The 13,538-nt window shown below is 33.4% G+C and overlaps 1 protein-coding gene across 3 annotated transcripts in view; it reads left to right on the top strand.

The window, feature by feature from the left end:
- The window catches only part of LOC129743863 (rho GTPase-activating protein conundrum), a 352,674-nt gene that overhangs the window by 142,945 nt on the left and 196,191 nt on the right, over positions 1–13,538 (top strand). For 2 of the 3 annotated variants that reach the window (XM_055736074.1, XM_055736076.1), the window contains exon 4: positions 3,202–3,222. The exons of the other annotated variant lie outside the window; for it this stretch is intronic. The gene's annotated coding sequence lies outside the window, so the exon portion shown is untranslated. The remainder of the gene's footprint in view (positions 1–3,201; positions 3,223–13,538) is intronic. 3 annotated transcript variants of the gene reach the window in all.

Below are 13,538 nucleotides of genomic sequence, written 5' to 3' on the forward strand. Positions count from 1 at the left end.
TTTTGAGGAAAGGTTGGTAGTTTGAGTATTGCGGGGTAAAGTTCACAAATTAACAAAGTCAGTTTTTTTTTAAATAATTAGCAAGAATTTTGTTAAAAACGATAGTTGCAAGTAAGAGAAAAGGGATAAACATTTGTAGCAAATTAACCTTAATTTGTTACAAGTATGATTTAACACTGTAATGCTGGAGGTTTCCGACTGTAGAAGAAATGGTCCATTTTACCCAACAATGGAAAATGGAAGAGAGAAAAAAAAACAAAGTTTCAGTGATTATGTTTATGATTCAGTTTTGTCATATGCATGCGTCTTTTTCTTCAATTAACGGTTTAGTCGACATTTGTGCGCGATCTCAATCTCGCGATGGCATGCCATTTGTTATGTATTATCTTTCTTTCGTATTTTTGTTGCCGTTTTGTATTCTCTTTTTGTTTAATTACAAATGTGAGCGGTGAGACCAACAACAAACGGCTTGGTGATTGCCTGCAAATCACAGTGCTCATGGGAAATCGAGGGTTTTAGAGTTAAAGGCAAAAAAAAAAGCAGAGAAAAAACCAAGCACATGAGCCGTAACAAATAATGATACCGTTTAAAATTGTTTGATTCCGAACGGTGATTAGCCACTACTGCCGTGTTACGCCGAAGTGACGTATAAACCATTTTCGTTTTTAGCGAATAAAAGCGATTTTCTCTTTTTCCTCTTTATTCGTTAATCTGAGACTTTTCATAAAATGTGATCTGTAGAATTATTGCATAGATAATTCACAAATGCAGCCTTTTGAAACACAACTCTTTATTTTGCGTAAAATTCGTATAATTACTTCAAATGGATATGCGTCAGTTCGGCGTATAAACGTTTGTTTTGATTAGACGATTCTCCGTCGGAGTGACGTTTATCCTTAGTCTTTTCGTGCAGGTGGAACAAATTTCGTTCTTAGTTAAAATGGCCAGTGCGTTGGATCTTCTTAAATTGTATTCGAGTGAGGAAGAAAATTTTAGTGATGCTGTCGGAGAAACTTCTCAAGGCATGTATTTCTTTGTACATAAAAAACAATTTCCGTTTGTTCGTTTGTGAGTTTTTTTATTTGAACTCAATTGCCCTCTCAGCCCTAGTTTTAGCGTTAAGATAAGACCTAGAGAACTGAAATTCGGGATAAGTGGGTGCTAATTATTACCAGGAATGAAGGAAAATGTCAGATTTGAAGATGACTCATAATGTTTTACATTGGATTTAGATGAAAATTGACATACAGTTACGTTCAAAAATGAATGAATTTGCGCGAAGCGACGTACCCACTTCCAAATTTGACAAGCTGCCATTTCTCTCTCGGTTGATATTTTTTCTTGAAATTTTCACACAATTTAGTTCAACTATCTAATTAACGCTCTACGAAATTTGAAGTCTTTACAATGACTGGAAATAAAGATACAGCTATTCCCGTAAAAAAGGGAAATTTGGAATTGCTTCATTGAATATGCTGTATCTTTCACAATTTTCATTGGAAAATCTTGAAATTTGGTCCAAAGATGTAAAAATGTTTGATATAGTACTAGGCCAAGTTTCGTCAAAATCAATGAACGTGATTAAAAATGGTGCCGGGTAGAAAATGAGGTTCATTGGACCAAATTTCAAGATTTTCCATAAAAATTGTCAAAGATACAGCATATTTAGTGAAGCAATTTTAACCTTCCCATGCCGTTCGGGTCAATATGACCCGAAGCGCACATTTAGAATCTCTTTATCATCATTCCAATATACTGAAGAACTAGGAATTTTGACAGACCAAGTATGTTCTATGAAAACAATGATCAAATTAACGTCAAAAAACTAAAATTTGAGTTTTGAAAATCGGTTCATGGGGAAATGAAATACAGCTAAGCAAAGCAAAAATTGGATATCGTTTTTTTAAAGTTAGATTTTTTTCTACCGGAAGATCTGAGATAGCGGTCAAAACTTTCATTGGACCCCAACATATCTATACATTGTCGGATAGATGGATTCTTGACGATTTCAAACATCAATGAAACACTTAAATACAGAAAAGCTGTCAAAAGTTATGAGCATTTTAAAAATAAAATTGATTTTTCGGACTTTTTACTTTCTGAACCAGTTTCCGATAACTTGGTAATACATATCGACTTTATTTTAAAATTTTGAGTAATAAGAACAAATTACCTACACAATGAATATAATATCATCAAAATCGGTTAACATTTACAGCCAGGAGAACGAAAACAAACTACAACTCAAATTTCCCCGAAACGGATATTTTGCGAACGGCATGGGAAGGTTAAATTTCCCTTTTTAAAAAAAGTTTCTGGAAGAATTCTAATTTATAACTATTGTTTTTCTATAATTTTCTTACTAATTAAATATTTGAATTTTTTAAACATTATCTCATTTTTGAAACCAGAATTTTTCTCGTAAATAAAATTCGAGTGCAAAGCTTTAAAAAAAAAACAATATTGTTGCTTGACAAACAAACTTACCACAAACAAATGACAACACAAACAAATTTCTTTGTAACAAAAACAACGCAAAATTAATGAAGAATTTGTTTTGTTCAACAAATGTTAAATAATTTCTCGATTTTTTTTAATTAATGTAGATGTCGACGTTTGCATTCAAATTTTATTTATCAAAAAGGCTCGACAACTTCTTTGTTTGAGAACCCTTTATTCTGAGGAAAGGGGGAGGGGGGTGGCTTTTTTTATTTTATTCTTAACCGATTATCATGTTAAAATATGATTTTTTTTTTCAAATCTGAGGAATGTCGCCTGTAAATTATATGGGTTATTGAAATTGTTCTATGTCACTTTCAAAAACGCATGGATATACGTCACTTCGGCGTATAAATCGCACTTTTGGCGATTCGTTTTTATCGATTTTCTCAAAAACTGTTTGATATTTTCTAGATTTGTTGAAAGCATTTGATAGCTCATAGGAAAACGCACACAATAGCGTCAAAAAGTCAAAATCGAAAAAAATGGATATACGTCACTTCGTCATATCACGGCAGACTAGGTCTCATCTTTAATTATTGTACCGGAAAAATAAGTCCACACGAACAGGTTGTTCCGCTATCTGCTAGGTATTTAATAGGTTACTTGCTCCTTCCAATGCATTATCGATCGTTTTCCCTATTATTGCATTTGAAACTTACCCAATCAAAATTAACGTGTTCATTTTTGTTTGTCTTCCAGGAACAAAATCGCGTGATCGTGGTAAGTTAAATTCTATTCGTTAAAGTTCAGGGAATCTAACAGTACAGACAAACAGAAAGACATTCGTGTTTCATTATTCGCAAAATGCTGTATGAGCTAAGAAATGTCGCCAATAGAGTGCACTGCATTCGGGTGAAAGATTTCCAATCATGATTGCCTTCAATTTTTTGTACATATAGGTATCATCATAGTAGCCGTGCTATTCAAATAGCATAGCATAGCATTAGGTGACTACACACATCTTGAATTGGCTGATACACGAGGTACAACTAACAATCAAGCTCAACACTAGATGCCAAAATGAGTATCTGGATTCAATACTCATTTCAAGTGTTGCTATTGAGAATCAGTGTGGTACCATTATGCACACCGTAATCATATGGGGATAATCTGAACAGCGAAATGAACTTTTCAGATGCAAGAGAACTCATGCGACTCTACAAACAAGGATGCTGTTTCAGATAGGGAGAGGGAGGGCTATTTGAGTTTAAAGGAAATCCTACTTGGCAAGTAGGATTTATGTGTAAAATTTTTTGAAATGTGGACGAATACAATGATAAATAAAAATGGAAAGAGCTCACCAATTTACGAGGGACCTTATGTTGTAAACGATGCTACCATGCATTAACATTCCGTTCTGGAATCGTTAACCTGTTTCCTAGTCCTTCCAATTTTCGGTCATTCCAAATCATTTTGTGTGCTTATACGAACTTTTCCTCAATTTCATATCATCCGGAACCAAATTTCGTGTGAATCCAGCTGAGCTTGATGACATGCTAGACGCTGTGACGCCAAAACTATCCGCTCTGTTATCGGTAACCAGAACTGCATGGTTTTCCGCTCCCGGGTTCGAAGATTCAAATACGATAAAAATCCACTATTTACTTCTCAAACATCTAATTTTTCGGAACTTTTTCATCAGCTTGAAAAAACCCAGTCACAACACAAAAAAGGATTGCTTCGATCTCCCATAATAGCCGTGCTATTCAAATATAATAATAAACAAACTTGGTGTTAGCAAATAAACATCAGTCGTTTAAAAGTAGAAGCTGTTTTCTGTAGATCCGTCGTTTTTTACAAATTTTTCGATATCATAGTTCTAAGAACGCTTAAACAGACCACGAACAGTAAGAACAAGTTCCCAGTTATTGTGAGGATAAGGTGGCGAATTGTGTTGCCTCAATTTCAGTGCATAAGTCGTTGGTTGGATTATTGATTGATCAGTTTTAACGAAATTCAGCAGCTCTTGTAAATCAAGTCTGAATGTTCCTGTTGGGGCATATTGTCTAATTCACTGGCTCTTGCACCCCCTGGACTACAGCCCAAACAGCTCACAGTCCAGAAGTAGAAAGAAGAAAAAGAAGAAGAAGAAGAAGAAGAAGAAGAATGATCCTGTTGTATATAATGCCCGAAAATAGCATGTTGTAGCAGATTCAGGTTGTGATAAGCCGACTTTTGAAGATCTTTGTTTTAAATATTTTAGGAATAATTTATTTTTATTTCGTTCTTGTTTCCATATTTAAATCCCTCCCGATATGTTTTCTGAAAGCTGAACTAACGTGAGTGAAAAAATTTCCATATTCTCCATATAGCCGGTGAATGTCGACCGGATTTGATTATAAATGCTCGAAAAACTACAATCATTCCAATAAAACAAAAATTAAATTGTGTATAACTATCCGATTCTGCAGCTTCGATACTTTCACCAAATTTTCTTGATATTACTTGGAGAATATCAGAGAGAAGAAAATAGTTTTCAGAGCCTTGGTGGAGCGTTCTGAGAAGATGAACTGAGAATAACGAACCGCTACCTATTCCTTATTACTAGAGAATTTCGAGAGATTACTCCTACCTTCGAAGAGTCCACTTAAACTCGTTAAGAGCAGTACATCAACTTCTATAAATCCTGAAACACAAAACTTGTTCATGTTTTTAAAACAGAAAGATTGGTAACACAATAGTTCTATACAAATACAAATGATAATTTGGTTGTTTACGTTTTTTGGAGGAAAGTCAAATTGTCAAAGGTGACCATGATTATTTTTTATAAGTCGAACCGATTGGTAGGCAATGTCGGCAACAGAGGGCAGTATAACCATTCTTGCGAAAAATTTAGAGGATTTTCTTAAAAGTGTCTTGTCTGTCTGTCTGTGCTAACAGATTAACAGTGAAACAATCTAAAGTCAAGTCCAGTGATGTGTTTGAAACTATAACAAAACTATTAGTAATTTAATTTTTGGATTGCGCTAACAAAATAAGTCAACTCCTGACTAATTTTGTTAGCGCAATCCAATAATAAAATTATTGTTCTTATTTTCAAATTTTTCTAAGCCTGATAAAAATAATAGGAATCGGATTTCAGCCAATACAGAAGAAACTTTAAGTTCCCAGGTTTTTCACATTTGAATTAGACCTGCGCAAGCTGGTTCTTATGTCTCCTAAATGTGAAAAGTTATTGAATTTGATTGGTTCTGACATAAAACACATGCATAATGTTTAAGTGATTTTCAGTTTTTTTTTCCAAACTATTTAAATTATCAGATTTCGGATTAACAGCATTCCTTGACAACAAAACTAAGTGTCAGTTTCGCCTTGTCAAATCCTTAAGAGATTGCCTTGAACTGTATGTGAACAAAAGTCATAAAGAGCATACAGTTAGTGATTTTAATCTGATTTAGCTGTTACATTCTTAATCCAAATAAAATATAAAAAATAATTTTTAAACTGAATGGAAGAAAAGAAGTTTTCATTTTTCAATTACAAAAACGTTTTCAACTCGTTGAAATAAATAACATTCAAACTCAAAATCAGGCTATGAAGACTTGATTGACATCACATGCTTGAAATTATGATGAAGGTTTAAAATCTGGAATTTAACATTTTGTTTGATTTTTGTCCATCGATTCAACGATTTTTATCAAGGATACAGTTGGCGGACAGTCATTGAAAAACTTACCTGGTACAACAGTGATCGATGTCTACTGTTGAACTCGAACTCACGGACATCGGTTTAGGAATCAACTGACTTGCCAACTGAGCTATATCACAAGCTCTTTATTTCTCATTTCCATGTTTCATTCAAAGAGACAATCATGACATGAAATCAATCTCTTTGAATTTTTACATCGTTATTCTCCATTGCAAAAACCGTTTTATTTTTCACGATTGGAATGACCTGAATATTAATCACCCTGGTCAAACTGTAAAATCTGTTACATATGCGCAAAGTTCAGGAGCTGATAATTTTTTTTCTATGAATTAGACGTTTTACATTCACCGATCCAAATTGCATCAATCCCAAAATATTGTTGATTTAGTTAATAATCCGAAATGGATAATGAAAAACGTCTTGTCAAATTCATGCGTTTTCCCATGCGGGAAGAATAGTACGTTTTATTCAGAAGAGATAATTTTAAGAGGTTCCTCCGCTTAGCAAAATTTTTGTCGTTTTCCTCAAACTTTTTACAGGAACTTAATGACTTCGATAGACAACAACAACATTCATCTTAGGCATTCAATTTTGAAACTAGTAAACTCGAATCTATCCTTAAATTCCTTAAATTAAAAAAAAAATCCTAACAAATCATGTTACAGTTTCAAGTTGTAATTTAGTAAGACGTTTCTACTCAATTAACATTGGAGTTGTCTTTCATTAATCATTATTCTACTTACTCTGTATTGCAAATCTTCAAAATCAAAACTGAGAATTACTTTGATTTATTCAAGCTTCGACAAAGCTATTAAAAACTTATTATCCCGCCTTAACTTTGGCGCCTTAACGTTGGAGCGGTTTTTTTTTTAAGAGGAAAAAAAAAATTCAAAGCCAAATCATTATGTTTAATTAGCTAGAAATTCCTAAAATATTTTCTCTATCCAATAATTAAGAGAAAGCGATGTTTTTTTTAGGGTAAGCATTCCAGAATACAGATACTCTGGATTAAGTGCACAATAGACTGCCCCAAATTTGTATGGGAAATTTAAAACCTGTAAAATGTTATACGCTGCAGGCTAAAATTGGTCCTGGGCCTTGTACAAGATCTCATGCCAAATTTGGGCCAAATCGGACCACGGGAAGGGGTCGCTCAACGAGCCTGAAGTTTGTATGGGATTTTGAGACATTTTGTTCGAGAGGAACATGAAAAACCAGTTTTTCGTCAATAACTTTTGTTTCCCTCGACCGATTTCTTTCAAAAACGGGTTTTCTTAAAGCCTAAATTATGACAAATATTTCATCTGAAGGTTGCATTTCTATTAAAGTTAAGATAAAAAAGTTATTAGGCTTCAAAAATTGGTTAACTTTTCTAAGGGTGATATTCATCACTTTTTTAATGAGGCGAATAAAGTCCGACCAGAACATTCAATGTGAAATGCATGCCGTTTCGTCAAATAATGACCGATTTTAACCATTGTTGTTGCGCTCGATTGCACTTTTTAATGTTTTTCTGATATTTGAGTTTGGATGATATTCACTTGATAGTTCGGAAAGAAGTAAGGGCGGAAAAATGCTTGACAATTGCATAACCACAGGGGCTTAGGAACATGACTGGTCGATTTGTGATGTAAATTGAAAACAGTAAAAAAAAACAGTTTTTCATCAATAACTTTGATTCCCGTCGGTCGATTTCTTCCAAAAACAATGTTTCTAAAAGCCTAAATTATGAAAATTATTTCATCCGAAGACTGCATTTCGATAAGAGTTTAGAAAAAAAAGTTGTGAGGCTTCAAAAATAGGCTAACTTTCTACCGTGGTATTCATTACTGTTAATGAGGCGTCAATATGTTCGACCGACCCAACTCATCAACAGTGATGAATACCATCCTTTAAGAAAAACCGTTTTTGAAAGAAATCGGCCAATGGAAACCAAAGTTATTGATGAAAAACAGGTTTTTCATGTTTCTTCCGAGCAAAATGTCTCAAAATGCCATACAAACTTCAGTCTCGTTGAGCGACCCCTTGCCGTAATTCGATCTGTCCCAAATTTGGCATGAGATCTTGTACTAGGACTAGAATCAATTTTAACCTAAAGCGCATAATGTTGCACAGGTTTTAAATTTCCCACACAAATTTGGGGCAGTCTATTGTACATATATCCGCCTTTGGGCGGGGTTTATGTTTCATCTTTTCTACCTAACTCAGAATCATTTTTTTCTCAAAAAATCTATTCAGAATTGTTGTTATTCTCAGAACCAACCGCCAACATTTTTTTAGATCGAAAAACACATCGACAAACGCTTTATGATGCCAATGAAATGATAATTTTTCGAAAAAAAAGGTCCTTTTATATTTTTCTCACGTTTTTATTATATTAGCTGTAGCTTTCTTTTGATACAGAATGAAGGTTAATATTGTTAATTGATTTCAACAAAGTATTTTATTTGGTTTAGAGTGAAATGTGTTTAAGTTTGAAATTTCTTTTTTTTTTAATGTACGCATTACGTTTCAAAGAAATTTATTTGAAACTCTGTTACCGTGCATGCTTCGAAAAGAAGCAATTGCTACGATGTTATGTATAATTTGAACTTTGTTAATTACTCTATGAATAAAAAAAAGATTTTGAATAACTTCACGTGTCAATCTCATTATTTTTTGTAATAAAAAACACTCTAAACATCTTTTAATTTAAATTTATCTTTTAATTGGCATCACAAATCGTCTAGTCATGTTCCTAAGCCCCTGTGGTTATGCAATTGTCAAGCATTTTTCCGCCCTTACTTCTTTCCGAACTATCAAGTGAATATCATCCAAATTCAAATATCAGAAAAACATAAAAAAGTGCAATCGAGCGCAACAACAATAGTTAAAAACGGTCATTATTTGACGAAACGGCATGCATTTCACATTGAGTGTTCTGGTCGAACTTAATTCGCCTCATTAAAAAAGTGATGAATATCACCCTTAGAAAAGTTAACCAATTTTTGAAGCTTAATAACTTTTTTATCTTAACTTTAATAGAAATGCAACTTCAGATGAAATATTTGTCATAATTTAGGCTTTAAGAAAACCCGTTTTTGAAAGAAATCGGTCGAGGGAAACAAAAGTTATTGACGAAAAACTGGTTTTTCATGTTCCTCTCGAACAAAATGTCTCAAAATCCCATACAAACTTCAGGCTCGTTGAGCGACCCCTTCCCGTGGTCCGATCTGACCCAAATTTGGCATGAGATCTTGTACTAGGTCCAGGACCAATTTTAGCCTGCAGCGTTTAACTTTTTCAAAAGTCGGGTCATTTGGGGCAGTCTAGTGCACAAGTAAAGCAAACTACGGTCTTATTCTATCGCCAGAAAATTTTTAAAACAGGTCTTAGTTTTGCCGAATTCACATTATTAAAAAAAAACAGGAATCTAAAATTTGGCTCAACTTTTATGAGCTTGCTACCTGGCAAATAGAATTGATGAATGATATAATGAATGAAACATACATGAAACAATATCACCAAAGTTCCTCATCAAGAGTTTTGAATCTTCTAACATTTTCCAATCGAAGAAATTCAATTTCCTCCCTTGCTTGGGGGACAAAATATTCATAAGGTAATTAGTATAAGCTTGTTGTCAAATAAGTTTGGCTGTTTGAGTTTTTTTACAACAACTCCACAGGAAAAGGTCACTTCTCTATCACTGGCACTAAGACAACATAATCTTTCTATCCTAAATCCCAGACTGACCACTTTTAGTAACAGAAGGATCCGGAGCTACGAGCGCAAATTTACAGCATTGAAATCGTGGGATGCAACAAGACCAAATTTATACATCAATAACTTGTTTTTTTAAACAATCTCTTCAGGCTAATTCAATGAAAAACGAAATCCCAGTATCGACACGAACCACAGCACCGCAATGAAGCAAGGTTCTTTTGATTCCATGAGGCAAATAAAACTCTCCGAAAGACCATGTCCTTACACTTGGAGCACTTATCTCGCTGGCCATCCCTGCTGTGAACATCTGACCACACATTGGTACCACTAAATTTCAATTTATTTAGATTCACTAGATTGAAAAACGAAAATTACTGAAATTATTAGAAGAACGAAAAAACGCGTGCGGTGTCAATTAGGCATCGCCTACTTCTCCTCTGATTTACCCAACTACCATAAATGAAAAAAAAAATCTTAAATGCTTATTCTAGGGGACTTCCTCAACTTAGATTAGAAGAAAAATATTCCAGATATTATTTCCCGAGGCCCCTCTTAGTTGTTCTATATTATGATATTATTTCGATTTTCTAGCATCGATTTCCCTTACTTCATTTCTAAGACTCCCTAAGCCGAGGACACCAGGCTGATAGTGAATCTGATTTTTTTTAATAAAATAAAATATTAAATATTTTTTTCATCGTTTTAACTTATTTTTATTTTTGAAATTCTATCTATCTTACGTTTTCATTTTAAATTTAACAATATAGTTTTAGATTCCAAATTACAAATCGGGTAGCGTTTTTAGCTTTATATTATTCTTTTCACTGTCATTTTAAATTTTGATACAAATAGCAGATCATAACTTTTTTGTTCTATGAGTAGTGTTTAAAGATCACAAACGAGGTAGATTTGCTTACCATAATTAGTTTTAAGTAAAACTCTAGTAAACTATCAGCTATCAGAAAACTGAATAATTTCTTCATGCACCATTAAGAAACTAAAACGTCTGAGCCTGAGACCCATGAAGAGTGTGTCGTATCTTGTCTGGGAGATTGCATTAATTCATCTCTTAACATTCCGGCAGATCATATGTAGTTGCTTCAAGGAGAGAAAAAAATCACAAATTTCACAAACCCTCAACACGCGCCAAATGCTATGAGGTTTCTAGTTTATCTGTGCATTTCGTGAGCAAAGAGTTCCAAAGTGTTGGGTATTAAGAAAGCTTAACGCTAGGTAACGCGTGTTGAAAAGTTAGCAGCAAAGGTAGGTATAGTATTGTTTGGACCCGCAATAACTGTTGCAAATTTTTGGATTTGTTCATTGATGGCAGTCACTATTGAAACCTGATATGGAACCGCTTTGCGAGGTTTTTCTATGGCATCTTACTAATTGAGGTAAAAAGGTTGATTTTTCACTCAGAATTAAACAAAAGCTTATTTTAATTCATTAATAAGAAAATCAATTAATTTATACTGAATAGTGGTTGAAATTCAATAATTCAATAATCATCAATGATCCTTCAATGAATAGATCGCACAATACGGTTGAATTGTGGGTTCACATATCTGAGATCATGTAATACATTATGATAAAACCAACATCGTAAAATGACGGAAGCGCAGCATCGCAAAGTGATCGAATGATGCCTATCGAACAGATGATTATGGGATCGACAACAGTTTTGTTGGTTGCGTTGCGCTAACATCAATGAATAAGCAGAGCGCAGATTGATTGAGACGTTGCACAAAATGTCAACTGTATGCAGCAAACAAATAGTCATCGTTGGATGCTGCATCAACTTCGAAGTCCGTTGGCCATTGCAAGCCGGCCTAAAGGTTGGCAAAGAATAAATATTTAGCCGCAGGGTGTGCCTTCGCTAGAGTGCTCTTCCGACAACGGTGACGTTTTGCTTTACCTTGGGTTAATTTGAATAGCGTGCAGAAGCTTTGTGATTAAGTAGGTACTAGCGAACCAGAAGTTTGTTTTCGATTGCCATAGGCTTAAGGAGAAGAAAGAAAGTATTAGCTAGGCAGACCTATTACATCATGTTGAAATTTCAGTTTTCTAAAATCAATAATATTTGCATTATTTTTTGATACTGTTTTCCTACTGAGAATAAAAAAAGATCAACCATCAACTTTACATTATCTATGACAGATCGTTTGACAGATTCCCTTTAATTCACCGCCGGTATAAAAAAAAAGGTCATATACCGGTATTTCGATAGCGACTACGTGTACTTTGTTAATACTGTGGCTAAATTAGAGGAGTTCTTTCGATTGCTTAGATTCAGTAGAATTATTCAACTAAGTAGGCTCACAACACATATTAGAGTTTTTCATCACGTTTTGTATAGTTTCAAATATAAATTTTGTTTTATGGATAAGGTGTAAGTTCTCATAACGTTTAGAAAATAATTAATAACAAATATATGGATTGTTTTTTTTCGTAATTTGAATAATATGTTTTGAAGCCAACAAACAGTGCTTCATTTAGTAGAAAAAGAGATTTTTTTATATATACAATTGAGTTTATTTTAAAAAGCGATCAAAACAGTCGCGTCACAAAAAAGATTTCTTTTATTTTACGAGAAAACTTTTCCATTTTTTAACTAAAAGATTATAGATCTTCTTTGAAAATGACGAGACGATTCTAAAACACTGAATTTTATAGAAATCGGTAGATCGGTAGCTGAGTTACAACAGCGCGAATAAATTAATTCACGTCACAAAATTAGTTTTTTTTATAAAAATTAGGATGAATAATGCTCTGAATGCTGCTTTGGTCCTCCAGATTGTCGGATTTTTACAAATCGAACATAACATAGTTCATTTTTTGAATAATTCATAATTTAAAAAACCAGAGGAACCAATTATTGGAATTTTTTTTGTGAATATTCAAATATAACAAGATGTCTATTTTTAAAGTGTACACATAATTTGAATGCTGTAAAGACTGGTTCAGGAAAGTTGAAATCTTGTAACGTGAATTCTCGTCACAATTTTAAAGAGGCAGAACTTTGTTGTTGTTCAATGAGAAAGCTACGTTTATCAAATTGTAGGTAAATAATTCGTTTACAATTTGATCTAAGACTTCAATATTTCATTTCCTCAGGGATAACAGGAAATTTAGGTTATATGTCCTGAAGTCAAAAATGGTCTATTCTAGTGTGAATTCACGTCACAAAAGTAATCAATCGCAACGTAAGCATATTACATTTTTAGTGACCAAATCATACTTATATTAATGAAAATTTATTTGCAATCGTTACTATTTTTTTTTTTGTTCGTTCTAAATAGAGTTAACCTCTAAAAAGGGCTTGTGGTATAGCTCAGTTGACAAGTCAGTTGCTTCATGGGTCGATGTCCGTTAGTTCGAACCTAAGAGACGGTGTAATGTGTCTAAGGTACATATATTTTGTATTGCTTCGAAGTGCTTTTTTTATTATGATATTTTTTTGTCAAAACATAGTAACTTGTAATTTAATAGTTAATTATCAGTTGAAGTTTGTTGGACTATTTTTGTTTTGCTCAAATTTTTTTATAAATATTTTATATACCTAGTATCACAGAGAACAGACGTACAAGATATACCACGAAACTTGTGTAAAAATCCCAACACCCTTTTTTAACTAATTTTTATTTTTTGGCTACGATAACGCCTTTTCGAAAACTGGGCACTTAAA

This window comes from Uranotaenia lowii, chromosome 2 (genome assembly GCF_029784155.1).
Source record: "Uranotaenia lowii strain MFRU-FL chromosome 2, ASM2978415v1, whole genome shotgun sequence".
Classification (NCBI taxonomy): domain Eukaryota; kingdom Metazoa; phylum Arthropoda; class Insecta; order Diptera; family Culicidae; genus Uranotaenia; species Uranotaenia lowii.